We start from the raw sequence: 12,556 nt of genomic DNA on the forward strand, positions 1-12,556 counted from the left end.
ACATGGATACAAACAGATGTGATGTTTTTGTGTGTGTGTGTTAAGTATCGGGAGCAATGTGGAATAAAAGGACTGAATTTTGCGGCTTGATACTTGAAATTACAATGTAGCTGCAGAGAAGTGTTTGATACCGTGCAGGCTTTGAAAATGTGATACGCCGTCTCCGGGCTGGTATCATTTCACTGTAGCAATTCAAAGACAGACCGTGCCATTCGCTAGGGAGGGGACCTCTACTACATCTACAAGACAGTATTGACCACAACTTGAAAGAAAATATAGATTAATCTGTCCCTGTTTGCATTTTAAGACTTATTTGGTATGAGTGAGTGATTGATGTCAGTAGAAGGTTCCATGAGAGTAGGTACCGCCCCGCCCATCCCCGCAGAGCATTCCCCCGCCTCCCCGGGCTGCCTATGGTCTCGGCCCCCTTTCCCTATAATATAGAAACCTTCAGCCCCCTGATCAGTTCGCGTTGATTTCGGCTGCCTGCAAAAGAAAAACTTGTTGGTCTCTAGTGTTGGGTGCTTATACCACCCTACACCTCTCTGCCGCAACAATGGTCCTCGAAATTGAAGTGCAGTACTGGTAAGACCAACTCCGAGCTGACTCAGCAACATTTTGCTCCTTTATTCCTGTCTTTTTCTGAACATCACCCTCTCTCTACTCTTCCTCCCCTCCCTATTTCTTTTAATCGGCTTCCCCATCCCCTAATCTTTGCTCCCTCCACCTGTCTAGTCCACACGTTCAGTTTACCTCCCCAATCTCTCCTTTCTCCGCTTCCTCCACCCACCACCCCCCCCACCATGTCTGTCTGTCTCTCTCCCCTCTGTGGGAGAGACCCCGAAATTTCAAGACCACTTCTGCGGTTATAAGTCCTTGCATTGCTGTGACCGGATCACTGTCCATCCCTCCAGACTGTCTTAAAAGTGAAGAGCATGTGTGTTTTATACATAACAAAAGCAAAAATAGCTGCAGAACTCCGCAGGTCCTGGCAACATCTGCGGAAATCACATTTTCGAGTGCAGTGACGCATTTTGTTTTAACAACTTCTTCTGCTCTTGTTTCAGATCTTCAGCATCCGCAATTGTTTGTTTTTTTTTCATTCTAATGACTTCATAAATATCCCACTCGAGCTGAGTGTATTTAACTGAACATCTGCTCTAATTTGATGCGTGTGGCCGTGTTTATAAATGTATCAGGGTCGGAAACATCTCGAAGGAGCCCAAATCGAGTGTTTTGTTTTGAGACGGTGACTTTTTTGCGATCCGATTATGAAATTTGCTGGTATAAATCCGACTCAATCCCGGAGAGAATATTTATTATTTAGTAGAACGTTTCTTTCCCCCTCACTTTTTTGTGTGTGGGCGTCCCTGGTAAGACCAATTGTTGCTCGCTCTTGAGCTGAAGCCTCTGTCGCTGCCACTTCAGAGGGCAGTTAAGACTCAACGATATTGCTGTGGGTCCGGAGTCACATGTAGGGCAGATTCTTCTTCTCTTCTCTTCTTTCCCCCCTCCAAAGAAAGACAGCACGTTCTTTCTCCAAAAGAAACAGATGGCTTTTAGAACGATTGCCAAGGGTTACGTAGCCATACAGTAATGGAAACTGATCCTTTTTGTCCAATGAGTCCATGCTGACTGTAATCCCAAACTAAACTAGTCCCACTTAGTCAATATCCTTTTCAAACTTTACCTGTTCATGAATTATCCAAATGTCTCCCAAGTGCTTGTAACTCTAACTGCATCTACTGCTACTCCCATGGGAACAACACTTTTTTTAAAGAAATGGTTGCCCTGATCTCTTCACACTTTCTCCCCTCTCTTTTAAAAGAAAATTCCCCCTGGTTTTAAGTACCCTGCCCTGAGGAAGTAGTGTGGATTGAAATGTTTTTAATGGTAGACTTTCAAAACTGTGAGACTTGAATCTGCTTAAATGAATTCAGTTAACATTAGGTCTTGTCTCTTGAAATGATTTTTTTGATTAAAAGAGTAGTCAGTGGAATGAGGGCACTACTGACGAGGCAGCACTTACTGCCCAGAGGGCAGATCAGAGTCCACGACATTGTGGAGTGACATTAGGCCTTGCCAGGTAAAGATGGCAGTTTCCTTCCTCAAAGGGCATTAGTGAACCAGATGGGGTTTTCCTGATAACTGACAATGGATTCATGGTCATCATTAAATTCATATTCCAGATTTTTTCAATTGAATTGAAATTCCACCATCTGTTGTAGTAGGATTCAAACTAGGGTCCCCAGAACATATCTGGGTTTCTGGATTAACAGTCCAGTGATAATACCACAAGACCATTGCCTCCCCGTGTGGATTGAAATGACATAAGCTAGTGAACTCATGTAGCGCATGGCTCATTCTGGGTGTGGAAGATACCAACCCAATTGGCTAGGCTATTTTCTTAAACTGTAAATCAGTGTGATTTTTAGCAACTGGAAGAGTAAGATTGTCCACTAGCCAGCCAGCCACCCCAGAGGTGAGACTACTCTACCTGCAGTTTCTTAGCCATAAACAAGTGACCTCCATATTCCTAACCACCTACAATGCCTTTTGAGATGTGATTGAAGTAACAAAGTTAACTTATTAGCAACCTCCTGAGCCCTAAAATCTGGATTCACTTCCCTTTTAAAATTTCTCCACCCGTCTTTGTTTTTCTCCTTGGACTCCGTCTGAATAATCCCAGACAAATTCTGCACGGAGTAACCATATCAATATCCATGTTGCAATGGAAAGGTTGGAATGTAATTGGATGTTTATACAATGACAAAGCAGTTCTTTTGTGGACATACTTGTTTCACAGCTCCAGGGGACAAGGGATATGATGACCTAAATAACTTGCCTTTTAGTAACTTCTGGTATGTGATCTTCCTGGAAAGATCATTATTGCTGTTGATCCTTAATTGCCTGGGAGCCTAGTGGCTTGCTAAAGTAGTTTAAAAGTCTATTGCATTGGGTGCGGAGTCATGTAGACCAGACTGGGTGAGGTGGCAGATGCCCTTCCCTAAAGAGCATTAGTGAACCAGATGGGATTTTAATGGCAACTAATTGTTGTCACAGCATCAGTGGTTTTAAAATTAGCTGTCCAATCAAAATTAAGTTAATAAAGAGCCTGAACAAATTACTGCTATGACACCAACACTTCTGACCTGTCCAATGGCTGAATTTTATCGTCAACCCATTGCCAAATCACCTGTAGTCCTTAATCTATTGACTGCCACCAGTGTATCACCCTTGTTTTCCCATTGACTGACTTGCATACCCTATCAAGGGCACAAATCCTCAAGCAGGGGACTAAATCAAACTGGAGTCAGAGGGTGACATTAAATACTCTGCATTCCCACCTGCCCCATGGTGCCCACCCTTTTCAAACATTGCCCCTCTGGACCCTCTTTTATCTCTCTAGTTTTTTTAAACTCCCATACCATGAGGAAAAACTGTTGGCTATCTATGCCTCATGATTTTATAGACCTCTACAGTCATTCTTCTTCTTTTTTCTCTCTCTCTCCCCCCCCCCCCCCCCCCCCCCACCAAAGTTTTGGAAAGAAGTCCCAGCCTCTGGTTTTTGACTCAAACCTTCCAGTCCAGATAGCATCCTAGCCAATCTTGTGTTCTTTCTAGTTTAATAATATCCTTTCCATTAATAGGGTAACCAGAACTGTACAGTGCTCCAAATATGGTCTTGTACAGCTGCAACAAGATCATGAAACTCCTGTACTGCGACAAATGAAAATAGTGATGGATTAACTATCTGGTGCATGGGGGACAATTTCAAACTTTGCATACAATTCAAACTTGAAAGCACTGCAAACGCGACAGTGTAGAAATTCAAAAGCATGTTGACAAGTTAGTGGGCTGATTAGATAGCAGATGCATTTTAATGCAAATGTGAGGTGATGCATTTTTAGTAGGAAGAATATTGAAAGACAAACAAAACAGGATACAATTCTAAAGGAAGTGGTAGGAGCAGAGGGACTTGGGTATATATGAGCAAAAATCACTGTACTGGACAAGTAGACTGTAGTTAAAGAATACAGTATTCTTTGCTTCATTAATAAGGCCTTAAAGTATGAATGCAAGGAGATTGAACTTTTGTCAGACTGGCTAGACCTCTACAGAACTGTACAGTTCTGTGTACCACATTGAGAAGGATATGAACATATTAAAGAGCACAGAACCTGCACAAGGTTGATACCCATCAGCTATGGGTTTGGGGTTGGAGAGTAGGAGGACAAGAATGTTAGCTGCCTTCCCAGAGGCAAAGGGAGCCAAGAAGAGATCTGAGGGTTTTCACAATTTGTGGGTGAGCTGGATACAGTTGAAAGGGAGAAGACAGGGTTTGGTGTTCTCTGTGGAGTGAGAACATGGTGAGCAGTTAGGTATAGAATGCATGGCTTGGAAGATGTGGCAGAGGCATTCAAGAGGGTATTTGATGCCTGTGTGGATAGAACGAGTGTACAAGGGTGAGAGAAAACAAAGATTGAATAGCACCAGGTAATACTCATTTGAAGACCCAGTGCAGACATGAGCTGAAGTCACCCTCTCTGCCACAAGGTTTTTCTGTGTTGAATAACTGCTAACCTTGACCACAATGCATTGGGAACAAACTACTTTCTCTTAAAAGCAATTTACGTTCTGTGGGCTAAAGAATTGACTCAGTCTGCTAGTGATAACAACATTTATTTTTCTTCCTTTCTCTAGTAACTCCTGAGGTTACTCTACCAAGGTAAGCAACTTATTGTCTAAGTAAAACTGCCGAATTTAGTCTTCAGTGCCAAAATGGAGTATTGCATTGGGTTAATCTCTGTAGCCCCATTGAGTGAGTTGGCTGGACTGCTAGTTTACAATGTAGAGATGCTGACAGTGCAAGTTCAAGTCTTGCACCAGTTGAGATTACCATGAAGTACACTCCTTCTCGACCTCTCCCCTTGGTGAGGCATGGATATCTCTTTAATCTGGGTTTAAACCATCTCTCGTGGCAGAGTAGCCCTATGGCAACTTTAGCTGCCTCTTGAGGGCTTTTTAGATTCCTGGACTGAAGCTAGTGTTCCATGAGGAGAGCTTGCATTCAGTAGGGGTTTCAGAGGAATGCAAAGCTTGACTGTTGTAGCTGTCTTAGCCTAAAGGGTCAATTCTAGATTCTAAGGGTCTATTGGGCTGAGGTGAATGAAGTCTGGTCACTCTTATAGGACTGAATTGTTCAGTCCAGTCAACTGTAGATAATCAGTGGTTAGAAAATAAATGTTTTGGGCACTGATAGAAATGTAGAACATGGGCCGACTTAGATCATTGGTCTAACTTGCATTGTGGAGCAGGTTTAACAAGTCAAAATTACTTCCTCCAGTTCCCCTCTTAGATGAGGGCCATCTGACCTGCAACTCTGACTCCTTTGCTAGGAGGTGAAAATAACTTCTGGGACAGTCCCTGCATGTGAATTTAATTCCACACTGAATTTGTGACCTGCAAATAGTGCTCTCATTTCTATGAACAAACTGATTTTTTTTAAAAATAAAAATATTCAGTACCTGACTTGGGTATTCTAAAACAAATTTAAAAACCTAATCATTTTAAAGCATTGTTTTAGCTTCGGAACTCTAAAAATAAAATTCCTGTTTCCTCCCCTCTAGTTTGCAAATCTGAAGCTGGACCTGGAAAGTGAATTTCCAGATGAACTGGAAATTGTAAGTGAAGTCTTGGCAGGAAAAAATTAAGGTTTCTGAGTTGCTTGCATTATCTACTGTTTCTGTAATTGGGTTGTCGGGGTGGAAAGAAATGTAAACTTTTCCCAGCAAACAGCAGATGCCACTTGGATTTCAGCAAACCTCACTGCCTTGATCGAAAAATACTTTTTCTGGCTTGATGCCAAGTTCGGGTTAAGTCCTATGAAGTGCTTTGGGTATTTCTTTATAGTTCCACATGCACTATACAAATGTAAACAAAATTTGACTTGCATCTGCCCACTGTTACAATTGACCTATTACCAGAGCAAAATACTACGGACACTGAATCTGTTTTGAGAAGCTGGAAATGATCAGCAGATCATAGTTGTAGAGCTGTACAGCAGGGAAGCAGATCCTTCAGTCCAATTCTTCCATAACCACCAGGTATCCTAAACTAACCTAGTTCCCTTTGGCCCAGATCCCTCTAAATCTTGCACATGTACCATTCAGATGCCTTTTCTAAACTGTGCAATTGTCTGGCAGCATCAGATGGAGAAAATGAATTTACTATTTCAAGCCTGCAATTTCTTCAATCACTCACTAGTGTTTTTATAGATGTCCTATATGCTCCTGTTTCTGCCTTCCCAGCAGACCCCTGGAGACAGGCAACAGAATGTTGTGGCAGGTAACAGTTCTGTGACTTGTATGTTAAATAATTTTTTAAAAATGTAGCAATATTTTCCTTTTGGATTCCTCTTACACTGGTCTTGAAAACTAAATTTAAAGCTGATTTCACACTTTTTTTTAAAAAAAAACAAAAGGCAAAACTTTACTGTCTAGTATAGACACCAGATATTTCTGGACACTTACACTTCCTCCTTTAGGCCATTATGAGGGTGACAGCAGGCACGTGAATACTAACTTGTGCACTTAGAAACCAGCAAGGTTGTGTGGGAACATATGCCACCTCCCTCTATTTAAAAACTTTAAATGGAGTAGATCATCAATTGTCTGAGATTGCAAAAAGCATTTCAAAACCCAGGAACTCCTCCTGGTGTAAGATGGAGATTAACATTGTTATACAGGTTATCCAAGTATTTGTTTTCAAAGCACATTAGATGAAGTTGAAGTATTATTTATTGAAATTGCTCTCTCCAGATTCCAATTCCAGTGAAAGGACAAACAGGCTGCTTCGAGGTTTTCATAAAAGGCTCAACCACACCTCTACATTCTAAACTGGTTAGTAAATATTGTTCTTGTATCTCCCAATATAGGGGTGATCCACTGGGTTGATCACACTTTAGTCATCCATAAGATGAGTATGTTGCTGGCTAGGCAGCACTTATTGCCCAGGGGGACAGTCATGAGTCAACCACACTGCTGTGGGTCAGACCAGGTAAGGATGGCCACTTCCTTTCCTAAAGGGCATTAGTGAACTAGATGGGTTTTCCCCAACAATGAGTTCATGAACATCACCACTAGATTCTTAATTCCAGATATTTAACTGACTTCAAATTCTACCATTCCAGGTCCCCAGAATGCTGTCTGTTGAGATTAACAGTCCAGTGATGATACCACTAGGCCATTGCCTTCCCCCATATACAGGACTATTGTGTAATCCTTCACCCTGATGAGAGGGCTGAAGATACCTGGGCTGCAGTATTTGGTTCCCATACCCCTCCAATAGGATAGTTAACATAATTGTGTGTGGTAGAGGATGCTTCTACCCTTGCTGAACTTTGGATTTTTGCACAATAATAGTGTGTAAGCTGAGCGAAGCTTCCAACCTGCGTTTTTTTTGAGGTATAACAAATCAACCTTTGGCTAGAAACACTTAAACCCCAAATAATTATGGAATCCTGACCATGTGGAAGCAGACCATTCAGCCCACTGAATCCACACCAACCCTCCCAAAAGAACACCCTATCCCTGCATTTCCCATAGCTAGTTCACTTGTCCTGAACACTGGCCATTCCAACACTTCTGATAATCAACCTAGCCTGCACACCTGTGGACTGAGGAAACCCACATAGACACAAGCAGAATGTGCAAACTCCATTACCTGAGCAAAAGTGCTATCTTCATGGCCTTTAATGAGTTGGTTATTAAACTTTATAGTGAGGTTTCTCTTAGGCCTGTTATCCACTAGGACACTGGTTCTCAAAGTTCTCTCCCATTGCATTCTGAGGCTTAAATTTGTCACTGCTTCTCACCAAGAGGGTGTTTAAAAGTTGGAAGCTCATGAGGTGGGGAGTATAACTTTGTTGGAGCTCCACAGTAGTTGCTTGAAATTTGTGACCCTTGAGTTTCAATTGGCAACCCCACTGGGAGCCCTGACCACCTGCTTTGGGAAGCATTTCACTCTGAAATGGATCTGACTACCCACTCTTGTTTCAGGTAGAGATCAGGTTAATAATGAGGATTTGGAATAGATTTCCACAAGAGTCCCGGATTTAGCCAAAAAATGATCTAGTATACCATCTGACTTTTTCCTCCCCACTTGAAACTGAAGGGATACCATTTTTTTAAAAAGGTTTCCTAAATGAAGGTTGACTGGAGTTTAACTTTTTTCTTCCCTTTTTTTGGTGACATAGTCCTGATCTTTTTACCTAATGATGTAAAGAAAATTCCAAGTTGATTCTTTCCTATTTATACTTTACATTCCAACTTTTAAAACAACACAACTTTGTTTTATTGACTTAATAACCAGATCACTGAGTACATTTTGTTTTTTTTCTCCACAGAAGGGAGATGGTTTTGTTGACACCAAAGAGCGCTTTTCCCACCTTGTTAAAAAAATTCAAGCAGCCCTCAACAAGTAGATGCTGTAATTACACTGGGTGAGACAGCAATTTTAAAGCTTATTGGTGGCTAAATGTGTTGTGGTAGCTGTTGGGATTAGAAAATCTGGATTGGCTGCTAGTTAGCATGGGCTGTCAAGTTAATTCTTCATAATTTTTTACCTATTTTAAATCCATCCTTGGTGCTCTCATTTTTTTGTTTTAGTAATCTTCTACAAACTTGGTCTCTGCTAGCACAGCTCTAACTTTTAATCCCCTCTGCAGTTGGTGACTCTGCCTTTTGGGGTCCCAAGCTCTAGAATTTCCTCCCCTTAAACCCCTCCACCTTGGTTTCCACTTTCAAGGCACTCCTTTTGTGGTGAAACAACAGTCTGTCCAGAACTGGTCAATACCTCTTAAAAGCATCATCACTTCTTCTGGGTTTGATCATCTGTCTGGCCAGAGAGTCAAAGTTTCCCCTGTGACTGAAGGTTAATAACTAGAGACAGTGTGCAGTATGTTGAGGAGCCAGTTACATTGACACTCTCTACAATGCACCAAGACTGGCTCAGTTATCTCCTGCAACTAGTACAAATGCAAAAGGATTGAATGAAACAAGACTTTACCAGAGAATATTTTGGATTATGCAAACTCTGCATTTTTTTTTTAGCACTAGTAACATGCGATGTGGTATTGCTGGCTCACATGTAGTAGGGGCTCATTCCTTCAACTGCACCATCCTAGACAAGGGCTGCTACTCTACTGCAAAGCAATTTTCTGCACTGACCTGTATCTCTGTCTTCATCTATCAACCTGTCTTGAATATACTAAATGAACGAGGCATCTTGTAACAATTTAGCCTTGTTTCCAATTACAAACAACTACTACACTTACTAACTTTTGATTTAGTAATTCCCTAATCTTGTCACATTTTACATTAATGACTTGAAATATGGAGTCTGTACAGTTATTTTTGGAATTCAGTAGTGAAACCCTCCAGTATATGTTCTAAGTTGCTAAGACATTCAGTCATTCAGCAGGGAAATGGATGTTTTGGTCCAATCTGTCCGAGTTGACGTGCATCCTAAAGCACACTAGTCCCACCTGTCTGCTCCTGGCCCATTTCACTCCAAACCTTTCCTATTCATGTACTTGTCCAAATGTCTTTTAAATTATGTGACTGTACCCACATGCACCACTTCCTCTGGAAGGTCATTCCACACAATAACGACTCTGCTGTTGGAAAGGGGAAAAAGTGCTTGTTTTTCCCCCAAATACTTCTCCACTCATCTTAGTGATGGCCCCTAGTTAGGAAAAAGACACCTGCCATTCACCTTATCTATAAATCCCTAAAGACTTTATAAGCCCTCATAGAGCCAATTCAGGGCCCAGGCTAATTTTGAGTTGACTGTCTGGATTGGTCTGAGAGGGATTTCCCAGCTCCTTGTCCTCCTAGGTTTTACTTTTCTTGTCCCAAGGGGGACAGTTGAATAAATGGATAAGATTGGAGGTCTCAATCACTTTTGGGTCTGAACAGGCAAGAGAACTTGGGAGAAAAATCAAGAATAAGAGATCACCAGTTCATTGTGATGGGCAAAAGATCTAATGGTGTTAAAGAAAATCTTGCATGCAGTGAGTGGTTATGACTTTGAATCCACTGCCCAAAGAAATTTAGTAATTGTACTGAAGAAAAACATCGCGGGACTAGAGTAGACAAGTAAAGCAGTGGAACAATGTTTCACCAACAGAGCTGGCACAATCACCAGCAGGCTAAATGTCCACAGCTTGTGCTTGACTTGCTATCATCATGGGGAAGCAGGGCTTGAGTTGCCAAACCCCACAAACTGGGCATTTATCTGTGTGAATGTGGAAAATGTAAAGGTTGAGTGTTTTTGTTCATGTAATTGTCTACCTTTACAATGAACCTAAATATGCTTTGTTTCTTCCTTCAATATTGTAGTTGAACGTCATTTTTGCTTTGTTCTCTTCGGCTGAACACATCATGATGGTGATGGCTGAAATGCCTGCAAAGGCATGGCTGTTTCCTGATGTCTCCGTGGGATGTCGCAGTGACTGAAGTTATTTGGGGTTTGGCCTGTGGGTTTCAGTCTTAAAACATTATTGTGCTTTTGCTGCCACACCACTGTGGTGACTTTGGTTTCACTACTTTCTTTCTGCAGTGCAATGACAAGCAATCCAGTCAAACTTTGGGAATTAAGGGGTATAGCCATCTCTAAGTAACCTGCAGCACTCTTCCTTTTTAAAACACTCATTAATTCAGATGTCTCATCTGTGGACGTGAGCCACTGGAACACTAACATTATTTGAAATTCAGCCTATCACCACACCAGTTTTCAGTAACTTTTTTTAAAATCAAATGGTTGCCTTGTAAAGTCTGTGCAATGCACTAAATGTTCATTGCCATCCCTGTGATGTTACTGACTCCAGAAAGATATCTTGTACTCCCCTCAGTCATTTGTGTGGCTAAAAGGTGTGGGTTTAAACTGGCTGAAGTATTGATAACTAGTTTGTGGGGGCGGTGCATGCAGAGGGAAATGACCCTTCACAACACTGAAGTTGCAGTGTCCAAACTCTCATTAGTGTAGAGGTGGTTCTGTGTAATTCAACACCAAAGGGTTGTAAATGGAAATTGAACAAGGTTTGTGTTTTGATCTTAGTTTAATTCTGTTTGCATGTGAGCCACTAGATTAGTGAGTTTTAAAAAGTGTGACCGTTTAGATCTCCATTGGTGCAATGGCCCAATAATCATGTGGGCCAAAAGAACCATGGTACAGAGTCAGCAGAGTACTTTTTGGTTCCTGTTTCTGAAATTGTTTTTGGAGCAATGCAACTTCCACTGGATGGCAGTTAGACTTGCTTTCTTGCACTCGTAGCATTGGTTTTTTCCTCTTGGGTGGCATTGAAGAAATATGGTGATGTCTAAATTTAATAAAAACTTCAATGTTTTTGGAACAACTAGAGGGTATGGTTTGGTTTTATTAATCTGTATCAAGAACAACAATAAAAATCCTTTAATCTAATTGTGTTTTTAGTTTTGTTTTTAACTTGTGCCATATTTGTTGAGTTTTCCTGAAATTATAGCTGTATTAATGTGCTCTGCCTTAAAGCAGCAAGCTTTCTTTTTGTGGGGGGGAGGGGAGGGGTGCCTTCGAACAGCAAAAAGTTACAGATCTCTGATATTGCTGCCCTCCTTTAGGTTTTTTAGTGCTTTTCTAAGCTGAGGGATTTTTTCCTTTTTTCTTAAATATAGAAAAATCTATAACAGTTTCCAGTTTAGAACTGGCTGTACATGTATCAATTGGCTGTGTAATTGCCAAAACAAAACCTCATGTTTCTAATGAGCTGGATTCAGCCAATTAATTTAAACCACACACTTGAACTAAAAGCCAAGCAAATTTAAATCTAGTGTTGACAAGTGGAGACCAAAACTAGTGTAAGGAATGGATGGGTCATCAAGGGTGCTTTCACTTGTTTGTTTTTTTTTTGAAAAAGGCATTTGGGGGAAATTGGCAGAGAGCCAACTGAAAAGATGATGGCAAACCTGCCATCTGAAGGATAAATACCTAGTTGTCACAACATCACTGGTCTCACACACACTTCAATTTACTATTTTCTTATTACTTGAACTCGTATAAGTGGGACCTGGTGTTCTATTAGAACAGCATACCAGCAAAATTTAGTTCAGTTAGGGAATAGTAGTTTTTCCAGGGGGATTGTTTGGCTTGAGTATTTCTGGTAATTTGATCATTGTTACTTTTTGTTCAACTTGTGAGCATCTGGGATTTTTTTTCCATTTAATCTCCCCAACGCTAATCTCTTTGTCCTGCCACTTTCAAGGACTGACATGCACCCACAGTTCTTTATCCCTAGAACCCTGCCATTAAGTCTTTATTCCCTTCTGACAAAATATATCACTTCATACTGCTTGGCATTAAATGCCATCTGTCATTCTGCTAACTTTTTAGGTCATCAGTAGCCTCAACACTTCTAACTGTGGAATTGCTGGCAAATTTTTGGAGTCTTAATACAAGTACCAAGATCTGACAACTGCTTTTAATCTGTAAAAAGCAGTTGTAACACTGACCCTTTAGA

The 12,556-nt window shown here is 41.1% G+C and overlaps 1 long non-coding RNA gene across 1 annotated transcript; it reads left to right on the forward strand.

Moving 5' to 3' along the window:
* Nucleotides 1-432: 432 nt before the first annotated feature.
* LOC125447751 (uncharacterized) lies at nucleotides 433-11,484 on the forward strand. Its single transcript, XR_007246596.2, has 6 exons — nucleotides 433-585; nucleotides 4,705-4,729; nucleotides 5,631-5,684; nucleotides 6,822-6,902; nucleotides 8,408-8,503; nucleotides 10,404-11,484. It is a non-coding gene; the product is annotated as an uncharacterized LOC125447751 (long non-coding RNA).
* The last annotated feature ends 1,072 nt before the right edge of the window (nucleotides 11,485-12,556 follow it).

The sequence above is a fragment of the Stegostoma tigrinum genome, chromosome 39 (assembly GCF_030684315.1).
Source record: "Stegostoma tigrinum isolate sSteTig4 chromosome 39, sSteTig4.hap1, whole genome shotgun sequence".
Taxonomy (NCBI): domain Eukaryota; kingdom Metazoa; phylum Chordata; class Chondrichthyes; order Orectolobiformes; family Stegostomatidae; genus Stegostoma; species Stegostoma tigrinum.